Source organism: Chrysemys picta, chromosome 1 (genome assembly GCF_011386835.1).
Source record: "Chrysemys picta bellii isolate R12L10 chromosome 1, ASM1138683v2, whole genome shotgun sequence".
Lineage (NCBI taxonomy): Eukaryota > Metazoa > Chordata > Testudines > Emydidae > Chrysemys > Chrysemys picta.
The window spans coordinates 275,081,504-275,093,615 of record NC_088791.1 but is presented as its reverse complement, the minus strand read 5'-3'; positions in this window follow the sequence as shown (position 1 = coordinate 275,093,615).

Below are 12,112 nucleotides of genomic sequence, written 5' to 3'. Positions count from 1 at the left end.
TCCCTCTCTGGCTGCTCTGGGTTGCTGTTGCTGGCTGGAGTCCTCCCTCCTTTCCTGGGTGGCTGCTGCCCTGCTGGCTGGAGCTCTCCCTCCCTGGACTGCTGCTGCCACTAGCTGGTGTTCCCTTTACCTGGACTACTACTGCTGCTGAGTGGGGGGGGGCCTTGCTGGCCTGTGCTCCCCCCCCCCTGCCTCTGGAAGGAGAAGTACAGGCCCCACCACCACTTAGGGGTCCCTGCCTGGCCAGTTGCTTGCTGCTGCATCTGAGCTGCTGCTGCCGCTGTTGAGAAAGAAGAGGATTCCTACTACAGGACATTGTGGAGGGGGTTTGCTCACAAACTGAGTGACTCTTAACATCTCTGCTCCTGGGGTGGTGGTGATTTCCATTGTTGTTGAGGGAAGCAAGGGGGAGAGGTGTGGAGCCCCCCATCACCACTGCTGCCCCCTCCACCACCCAATGTACCACCTGGACCTGCTCTTCACCCCTTGAGGTGGCTGTTTGTTTCCCCCACCTTTCACCACCTGGGACTGCTTGCAGCAGTGAGCAGCAAGGACTGAGCTACACAAGCGCACTTACCTCCCCACCTGGGACTTACCCTACCCCCCAGCTGTGTTTTGGCTGGTGGGGCCTCCTCCCTGCTGTGCCCCCTGCCCCCCCTGTGTTATTTTGCCCCTCCCCCTTGCAGCTTGCCCTGCCCACTATCTGCTTTAACCCTCTAGGGGTTTCCCTTTCTGTTGGTTTTCCTGCTCTGCCCTAGTACCTCAGTATTTGTTACCTGTCCCACCCCAAACTTTGGGCTTTGGTTTGGTTCCCTGCCCTTCCCTTCCCCTTGGGGTTCCCTCCTGTTATTTGCCTGGCCCCTTTCTTTTTCCTCTGCCCTCCCATATCCCACCCCAGTTTGGTCCCTCTTACCTGTGTGCCCATGCCCCCTCCATAAGTGCTTGTGCCCCCTTGCGGTTGCCCCCCACACACGCTCCTCACAGCCTCCCCACTGATATTGTATTCCCTCCCCTTCCCAGTGCAGCCGGAGGAGCCGATATCCCTACCCAGTACCTCTGCCCACTTCTTTTGCCCCTGTGTACCCCCCCCCCCCCCCCCGCTGGCCGCAGCCTAGCTAGGAGGAGCGGTTGCTTCTTCCCTCTCCCTCGCTCCCCCTTCAGTTCCCCACCCACTGGTGCCCTCCTTCCCTGAACACAGCTTAGCAGGGAGGAGTGGTTCGGCCCATTCCCTCTCCCTATCTCCCTGCCCCTTCTGCTGGACCCTCCTCCCCTGCGTGTTGCCTAGCAGGGAGGAGCAGCTGCCTGTCGCCTCACCCCCATATTCAGGCCACCTCTTGCCATCATGGAGGAAGACCCTGCTCCTGCCCCAACCCCTGCCCCTGTCCCTGCCTCTGCTGATCCTGTGGTGTCCCCTTTGTTACTGCCCCTTCCCGCCCCAGTGGCTGGCCTCTCGGCCACTCCTAGCCCCGACTCCGCCGCTGCCATGGCCGCCCCTTCCACTGGCAAAAAGGGCCGGGGGAATAAAAAGGGAAAAGGGCCTGCGCGGAAACCAAAACCTCCTGCTGGCAGGGCCACCCTCCCTGCCACAGCCCCTCCTTCCCCTGCCATTCCTTCCACCAGCTCTGGGGGCGTTCCATCTCAAGCCCCCAGAGCGTACACCCAGGTGACCGCCACCATGCCATCCGCCCCAATCACCGCCTCCAGTACCATCCCTGGCGGCCAGGGCCCCTTCCCCTCAATGACCAAGAAGCATGGCATCTTCTGCCTCCTGGTGCCCGCCTCGCCCCACGTCGAAACATACGTGCGGGCGCTGGCAAGGGTGGTGGGGCCCATGGCCATCGTGGCGGCCTCCAAAATGTACGGGAAGGTCGTATTCTTCCTGGCATCAGAGGCCGCCGCTCAGGAGGCGGTGGAGAAGGGCATGGTGGTGGGGGGGGTGTTTGTTCCCTTGCAACCCCTGGAGGACCTGGGCATATACGCGTGGTGTTAACCTCCATCCCGTCCTTCCTTTCCAATGCTGCCCTGTTACCTGCCCTTTCCACCCTGGGAAAGCCCATTTCTGTCATCAGCCCTCTCTTGCTGGGCTGTAAGGACCCCGCCCTCCGTCCTTTATTGCCTTTTATTTGTTCTATCCTGATTCATAGGAAAGACCCTTTGCTCCCTCAGGAGTTCATACAACACTGTTTATTACAGATAACTCTGCAAAAATGGAAAGAGGCAGGGTGGTGTTTTAGGGAAGTATCTGTTTTCTCATCTGCATTTTTCCTCCAGAATTGGAGGATGCTAACTTTGGAAAATGGGGGTGCCAATGGGCTGTTGAACCCTGAAGACTTTTTCACACAATACTTACTGAATTTTGAACAGCTCAAATTTAATTAAATCTACCTGCTCAGGATTTCTACAGATATCTATAAATTACACATTTTCTAAACACAGGATACTCCACAACTGAGGAAGAATTGATTAGAAGAAACACTCAGACGGTGGCCTACCACAAATAAATTGCTACCTTAGTCTAGTGAACTATTTCTTCAATGAGAAATACTCCAAAGTGTATCCCACAAGTTCTGTAACTTAGACTTCAGGACTCAAAATTCCTCTTATGGATAACAAATTGCAGAAAACACTACAATACCCCTTTGATGTCCCTATTTCTACCCAGCAAATGCGGTACTTCACGTTGCAACGAGTGTACTATTTTCTTTCCATTTTGAACCAAGCAAAACCAGATCTACATTTAAGAGACTCCAAAAGTAATTAATAATCACTCTCACTCATTCATTATGCATTGTGCTGTCATTACATATGCCAATGTGGGGCACTGATTCACCATTTCATAAGTTTGAAGTTGTCCACCGATTCAGCATTTAACCCTTATTTTATGTCCTGGGAATGATCCACTGACTCAAGGCCCAGTGGAAGTTAGGAGCCTAACTACTTTTGAGACTCTTACCTTACCTTTGAAACTGACTTAAGAGTACAGCCTATGATGTCTCTGATGGGGAAAAAGTTATCCTAAATGTACGGATTGTACCACAAAGCACATGTTATAAATGGAAATATGAACCTACTTTACCCTACTGAAAACAACACACAAGAGCACACCACCAAAGAAAGCTTCTGTTACCTCTGGGGGAGGGATAGCTCAGTGGTTTGAGCATTGGCCTAGTGCTAAACCCAGGGTTGTGAGTTCAATACTTAAGGGGGCTAGTTGGGAATTGGTCCTCCTTTGAGCAGGGGCTTGGGCTAGATGATCTCCTGAGGTCCCTTCCAACCCTGATATTCTATGTATAAGAGTATCTTGGGACTTTTCTAATGATAAATCAACTGATTGCCTCTTTAGACTCTACTGATGTCTGAGTTATATTCAAATTAATCAACATGTTGTCCAAGGCATTATTGGAATTAGATACTGAGTTTTATAAAGAAGGTTAGATGTATGTCAAGAAAATTTATTAATTAGAATTTGTATTAACTGTGTTACAGACTGTTAATTTGTAAAAAAAAATAAAGAGAAAACTAAGCATTTATGTGTAGTGAGTGCTTTATAGTAAAATACAGTTCTCCTTTTACTTCTTTATCTGATGTAACATTTGATACTCTTGTCTGTTAATGATCTTCTTGAATGCAAAAAACTGAACTTTAAGAAAGAAAAGACACTTATGTTGAAAAATACCATTTGTAATATTGTGGCTTTAAAATAACATCCTGGAACCCATCCACCTCCCTCCTGAAAAAGATTTCAGTACAGAAAAATAATTAGGAAATTATTCAATAGGCCTAGATTCTGTGGGTCAAATCTTTTTGGTGGGAATGGAGAAGGGGAAGGCAAAGGCATATTGACCAATGTAACTGCAAAGTTCAGATATTGCACAGCATGGGCTCTATGGTAAGTGCGACATTACACGAGTTGTTTATCAGTATCTGCATTTAAAAAATCCAACACCTCGAAACTGATAAATAGTTATTTACTACATAGTCTGCTTGTGAGTTCTTTCAAGGTTACATTTGTTTTTGGTTAACAACAATCCGTGCTACATTGGAAGCTTTTTAATTGCAACACTCAGAGCTTCCTACAAATTGCAATGTATTAATTGCTCTAGTTACTGAATATTTGTGCTACTTGTTAGTGTGGCAGCTCAAATCACTGTGGTGCTATTATAGACTGTGGTAAAACCATTTACAAATCACAGCTAAGAACTGTAGTTAAATAATATTAAGGTGGTTGTGGCCAAAGCCTACAAAAGCAAGCAATTAAGGTAGATGGTTAATGTATGTCTCACCGGACCCAGGGAGAAAAAAGCGGCTAGCACTATGTTGTTAACCCAATACTCTTTTGGTGTTATGTATTGTAGAATAATTACTGCTTTTACTGTTGCAGCACACTGGTGAGGCAGAATGGAGGAAGCTAGCCTGGGTGCTTCCCCTCCTGTGCTGTAATAGCTGTGTGGATAAAGAGAGAATGTTAACAACATCAAACATTTCATGAACATTATAGTCACATTTTAAAGAATCAATGATTTTAAGTGGTGAAGGTCAACAGTCAAAATTATGCACTTCTGTCTGTCAGACCTTGGTTATGGGGTATGACCATAAACGTTGGGAAATTTCAAAGCCCAGCATCTCACTCTCTAAAAACAGAGAAAGTGTGCATGCGTGCGTGCATAAGAACAAATATAATATTTGGATTACCAGTACTAATGGTTGTTTTAAAAGAACATCCACTAGGGTACATTAAAAATATAAAGAATTGTATCAGTTTTGAAAACAACTATAAGTAAAATTAAGGTAGATCAATTTGAGGCCTATTAACCTTAACAATGTCCTCTTAATTATAGCATCATACAAGGGGTGCCAGAATACTGTAAAATCTGACTGTACTATAGGCATATTAAGTCATCATTGCACTGTTATTTATTTACATTTTGGAGCAATTTAAACTTAGCCCAGTTCATAATGACGCCAAGTTAAAGGCCATTTGAAGGCACAGGGACCGGTTCAGATCAAACTTTCAAGTATTAGTTAAAAACTATTTCTTTTTCCATATACAAAGCCATTGCCACAATATTCCTGCATCCTCAAATGATCAGCTAAAGCCTCCTTCTGGCAATGAGCTCAACATGGGTTGAGACTTGCACCTCTCTGCCATCTCACTAAAGTCAATGGAACTATACCTGTATGAAGCCCAATGCAGGATGGGGCCTAAGAGTCTTCATACATTGTGACAAAGGCACATAGGATGAAATTCTGACCCCAATGAAGTCAATGCTAACTCCCAATGATTCAATGGAACCAGGATTTCACCCCTAGAGCAGTATGTGATCCTCTTTTTTTGTATGTATTGATATAAATATCAACTAAACAAGAGAACAAGTAATTTCCCATATCTTCACCTGCAATGATTTAATTCACTATACACTGCATCAGAATGTTAGAGTTCTGAACTATAGTAACAGTCATTAAATTATTAAATATACATGAAAACAGATGGCGAGCCTCCAGGGCTCCACCATCTGAGAAGCAGTATAACATTATAATCCTACCTTTAAGAGCAGAATGTGTAATTATATGCCTTAGAATGATAGTTCCACAAAAATGAGACTTTTTCACATTAAATAGTCTGAATCCCAGTTACCAAGGGGATAGCGAGAGAGAACTGTAAGAAATAAAAGATTCATCAGCTGAACTGTAAAAAGCAGAGCAACTTCTCTTTAAATTAATATCAACAAAGAAACAGTATCTAGTATAAGCTAACAATTACTATAGTTTTTGGCAACCATGGGCTAGATTCCCCAGTGGTCCACTAGGCACAGCTCCATTGGTTTCTATAGACTTACATCTGCTTATGTCAACAGTGAGTTTATCCCTCTGACTTTAAAACTGGAAAGTCAGTGCTCTGAATGAGCTCTTCTCTGCCATCAATTGATGAACTGTAAGAAAAGACTTCAGGAGTAGACCTTATTTGCATAGACACATCTACTTGGTCAAGGTTATCCATAGACATACCTGCTTTGTCAATATGATCAATGTTAGCTGCTTTGGGTTAAAATTCATGTAAGTTTTGGATGCAGAGGCAATGACATGTTGCTCTCCTTTTTGTATGACTAAAATGGAGTAGAACTGTACTTAATATGGTCACCCTAACTGTAACCTCACTCACTAAGCATCAGGCAGTGAAGGAAACCCAGGTGATAGATGGGGGTGGGGACAGGTGTTCCTAACTGTGGTGAGGACTCTTCTGAAGGATCCTAGATGCTATTTGTCCCTTTCTTCCTCCAGTGTTTAAAGACAAAGCTGACTAGACTCACTTGAGAAGCTTTGTCCTGTCTCAGTGATCACTGGAGCTGAAATCACTGTTATGCTGGTCTATGGGGCTGAGCCTTAGGCCTGATGTGGAGACAGTGTTCTGGTGAAAGACAGTGTAGAGGAGGCAGCAGCAGCAGTGAGGTTCTCCACTGACATCACTAAGAGCTGAAACCTCTGCAAACTGGGCTAGGTGGTGGAACATGGCATTGTGGCTAAAATAAGCAAGGTGAGAGCTGCAGCAGCAAAGGTGCCCCCCATCCAGCAAACCCGAGAGCTGTGATTACTAATGGCTTTGCTAAGTGTTTGTGCCATTGCAGGCCTGTTCTGGGCTCGGCCAAGGACACAGCAGGGGCAGAGGCAGCAGCAGTGGCAGAGGCATCACTCATGCCCCCTTCGGTGGGATGGGCGCTGGAGGTGAACCCACCCTGGATTCGGGGATTTTGCTGCTGACCTCAACTGACAAGCTACGAGTGGTGTGTAGCAGCAGGAAATGGGGAGTGGTATGTTAAAGGGACCTTCATCTATTGGACTGTCACACAGCAAAGTGGTAAATGGAGGCAAAGGACTATTGCTCAACATACTGTGGAGGTGGGTGTTTTACTTGTTGTTTGCATACTTTTGAGTCATTGTTGCTGTGTTTCCCCAAATTAATGCTGTGGTCCCTTTTTCCCCTTTTCGTTATACACAGACTCAGTGCATGCAAGTGGGGAAGTATTGCATTTAGTTTTCAGAGGTTTCTGGGGACAGATGGTCTCAAGCCAGTTTTGGTTTTTTGTTTCGTAATTTTAAGAGGAATCCCTAGATATTGAACCAGACCAACACCACTTGGCAAAAGGGTTACAAACTATTTTAATATTTTTAAGAGACAAGCCAATCTCATGATGGGACAATCTCTTAGAGGGACAAGGTGTTAGCGGCTAACCATTTATTATATAAAAAATCAGCAGATGGCAGCATACAGCTAGCATTTTTTATTATGCTGTTTTGTGCTGTAGTTAATAAACGGAACCTTTATTAGATACATTTTGTATGCAAAACTATGGTCTATTTAGATACATAAAAATATGATAAATGTGGGTTTAGATTCTTCCTTCTTGCTTTGCTTCCAAGACACACCTATTCTCATTTGTATTTTTGTTTTCTTCTTTCCATTTCCCCCCCACTCCATATGGTGAGATTTATTACTGTTATATAGTCGTCTTCTGCATTTTCCTCAACCGAAGAGTTTCAGCAAAAGCAGCAATTATGGGGACAGCGGGCAACAAAGTTAGAACAAAGGAAAGAAATGTCAAAGGTTACTGGAAGCTGCTGAATGTTCCAAGCCTCAATGTGGGTTAGGTTAAAAAGGCCTTCACATAATTTTCACTGTCACTGGAGCACTGATGAATTGACTTGAAAAAAGAATAACCATGAACTTAAAAAAAAAAACCAACTCAGACTCATTGGATAATCTATTACCACAATGTGCCCTGGGAATCCATACAGAGTTGTAGAGTATTGTTGTGCAATCCTGATTTCAGAAAGTGCTTAATCCTATCCTTATATAACTCACCCTCTATGTTTTAGAGTGAATACAGATGGATCAGGTTAAGGATCACTTACGATATGTTGCAAGTAATTTAAGTTCAAAAGAAATTCTTTTACTGACTCCAGGCTTTCTGCACATTTACTATATGCAGTAATGAAACCAGTGGGCTAACAGTATATGTATACTCTCCCACAATGGTATTGTTGGGTGACAAATGAGATCCACTCCAATTTAAAACAGTTTAGTGTAGCCTTTATTTTGAATGTTTTAAGATAATGCTATTCTCACCTATGTATTGCATATAAATGCAAAAACAGACAAGGCAAGAAAAGTAATTGGCAAAATTACCTCTCCTGGGAGCAAAGTGACTTTTTTCTTTTCTCTGGTCCCTGATATGTTCTTCCCCTGTTCTTCTCCGCTTTCTTATTGTCAATCACATTGTCAATCACAGACCAAGGTTTTATGAAATAAGACACACAACCAGGTTTCACACAACTCTGAAACTGTTTTAACTAAGTTTGGAAATGCTGGATCAGCAGAGACAAATACAAAAGCAAAAATTCCTTTATATTTTCTTTTACAATATTCATTTCTCTAATATTATTTAATATATATATGACTAGAACAATTCATTACACAGTTTTCTTACAGTAGGTACCACTAAATTCAAACAAAGTTGCAAAAATCTAGCACATATGATCCTTAGTCATTGTTTTGCTGTATTAGAAAAACAGAGCCTTCCAGTTGCTATTGCTTTTCTTCTGGGCCCCAGTTTTAAAGTGCAGTTCTCTCAGCTTCTAGGCTCCAAAGAGGAAATGTGAGTGGCATACATACAAAAATGCACTTTACACTAGCGCCATCTAGGGTTGCCAATATTGTATTTCAAAAATAAGGGACTGTTTTTTAGCACCCCCTCCCAATATTATTTTTATTATAATCATCATTATTATAATAAAAAATAATTAATAATTAAGCAGAACTCACGTACATTCACCAGGGATATTTCTTGCTGCTTTTTGCAATACTCGGCAACTCCCAATCTTGTTGTACAGAGATAAAAAAACAAAGGACATCCCTTGTCATAAGGGACTGTTGGCAATCCTACATTCTGTTAGACTTGTATTTCTTGGACTTGTCATTCGTAACTGGCACCACATAGCAGTAGCTTCCTACTCAATAATCCTTGGTACTTGAAAAGTAATGGAAATAATGATAAAGAATGTGATTTCTAAGCATTTAGAAGTATGTCATATGTTGACAGTCAACATGAAGTCGTGAATGGAAAAGAACGTCCAATCAAAAATGACTGGCATTCCACAGAAAGGGAACACCCCAAAAATTCAAAGCAATTTGGGCTGACTTTTTAGAGATCTATGATTAATGTCTATGTTTTAGAGGTCTGTGATTAACCCTGAAAATAGTTATGTAATTGCCCCTCCCCTCCCTTTATCCTAACCCTCTTTATTTACTTTGTGTATTATGATGAATCTGGCATTTTGATATATTTGTTGTATTTGAAACAATTATAAATAAGAGTAATAATAAAAAAAGAAAACCCAATGAAGTTTCTAGACATCTTTGAGTGTATTTATAACTTTAGAAGATGCAGCTTTTGATACTGCACTGCTCTTCCGGTTGATCTGCAGAACAACCTGTTTTGCAGAGGTAGTCATTTAATGGATGAAAAATGGGTTTAGTGATACAGGCAACATTACCACAATTTATGTAGTTCATAACAAACAAGATGAAATTCTGGCCCTATTAAAGTATATGGGAGTTTTACCACTGACTGCAGGGGCTTGCAGATTTCATCCACAAGTTTTAAGTGATGCTTCAGTGGTCAGTGTTTGAGAGGGGAATTGTAATTTTGTACAAAAATTCTGGTATAATAAATAACTAATATATCATGGGTTCGCTTAATACCAAAATGACACATTATTTGTGTATTATCCCCTGAGAATCTCATGTTAGGGTAGCTCTCAAGCTGAAAAGGCCTTTATTCTGATCAACAGGAAAGTATGCTACTTCGGCACAATTTAATTTTGCAGAAATGAAGCTAACTTTTCTGTTGTGCTTTTCATTGAAGTAAGTGAAGGAGAAGACAAACTCCTTTTCATACTCCACTGTAATAAACTCTAGTCTAGCTTGAAACTCCTTTTACAATATTTTTAAAAAGAATTATACATCATGTATGCTGCTCAAAAGGGTCTAACATCAATAATTCAGGAAGCCTTTTACAAGGATATAGAGACATTTTCAGAGCTCATAAAATGGCATCTTATTTAACTACTGGAAAATCAGAGAGTGCCTTGCAATCTCTTTATAGGAAAAAATCCAAACTCTTGTTCATCTCTGTTCTCCCATCCTGTCACAGAAAGTAGGGACCTGCTGTCCTCCTGTGTGTAAACCCCATTCTATATCCAGTTGCCATCCTGAAAGCCTGGATACCCTTGCCTCAGGGCCCTCCTGCTTTGCCTCCTCTTCTAATTTCTCATTCTTTTTGTTCCCTCTTCCCTACAGTCAAGGACAACAAGAAGGGAAAGACAGAGAAATCTAACATCCCTAATCCATCTGAGAATTTAGACTCTTTGGAGCTCATGCAGGGTGAACAAAATCAGAGAGAGAGAGAGAGAGAGAGAGAGATTGAGATTTTAAGGCAGTGTACTTTACTCTGCATTAGAATCCTGTGCTAAGAGCAAGGGGTCTTTGGAGTAGAAGTCAAGGCAGCCAACAACAACACACACATTTCTCTGGGACTTCATATTAGAAGGTCTGTTATTATGCTAACTCTATGCAGGGCATGAGCTTCATTACCTGGCCAGAGATCTGTGCTCCTGCCCTGTCAATTCCTGCCTTTCCTAGTATTCACCAGATGTTACATGAGTTATAAAGTTTTAACTTGTCTCATTCTCAAGAGTACCAAGTTGTTTGTATGTTTTCAGGGATCCTTCAGAGAAAGGCATCTGCTATTATCGTTATTGTTAGCTAAAGCTAGGAGGCAGATCTTCAGCTGGTGTGAACTGGCAAATCTCCCACCTAACTGATATCTGAGCAAGTCCAACATTCTTCAAGGGGTATTTCTATTTTCTGGACAGTTAGAGCTGAAGTATCAATCTCCAAAGTGCGTAAGGAAACGTAGTCATTCCCTTATAAATTCATGGGGTGTTACCAACTGGCTTTCCATTGAACTTGAGGTTCTACAAGCATGCCGGAAACCTCCTTCACAGAGTACCACTTACTATATCCACCAACTATCTTACTGTCCTTGTGCTGGTGTAATGCTGACAGACCCCAGTCGTTGGCAGGTGGGATGGGACCTCTGGAGCTTAGTGCATGAGATAAAAGCCAACTGGCTGTTAGCTAAGGTTGTAGAGCAAACTCACTAATCTCTCTCTCTCTCTTGGTGCCACTAGATGGGACAGAACACCATACCCAGAAGGCGTGTGGATTACACTAGCATGGGAGAAGAGAACCATTTGACAAACGAAAGTTACTCACATATTTCTGCTTGTCATAGTTTCCTTTTCTCCTTTTCATCCTGCTCTTTTCTTCTGTGAGAAAAGCGCCTCATACTACACTTCTTCTTTCTATTATTCCTCTTCCAACACTTCTCTTCCTCTGGAATTATTTAATTGGAGAGATGGGCCATGCAGGAGTTTACATAGATTTATTTTGCCTCCTGATACGTGGAGTCATGACGCCAACTGTCCTTGACTGCCTTTGTGGGAGGCTGAAAGATGAGACTATGACTAACAGAATTACCAGAGAATAATTTCCCCTTAATTTGGATATTGATATATCATCAGTCTGCATTAGTAAAATGTGCACAGTGCATGACTGCAAGATAGGAACAACCCATGTCCAAACTCTCTGTTTCATATGGATTCCACAGCCCTTTGAAAATGACAGCTCAAAACTAAGCTATATTCTACTGCTTACAGCCAGAACTACCAACCTGTTCCATGGAACAATGTTACAAACCATGGTGGCCACAACCTGCCTCCTGATACCTAGTCTCACATATTTATATTGTATGTGATATTTAACTTGCTATACTTGCATGTTGTGAGTTAGCTGTATGTATGTGAAGCTATAAAAGAAAGTAAGAAAGCACTGTATTTTCTCTCTCTTTCTCTTCACTCTCTCTTGCCTATTTATGGTAGTCCTAAGGTTTCACATAATTGTGGTCTATTCTAACCTGTAATATGGTATATTCCTCAATTAACAATACATATGCAGCAGCAAAGAGCCTAATTCCCAGCCTAGCTGTTTAAAAAT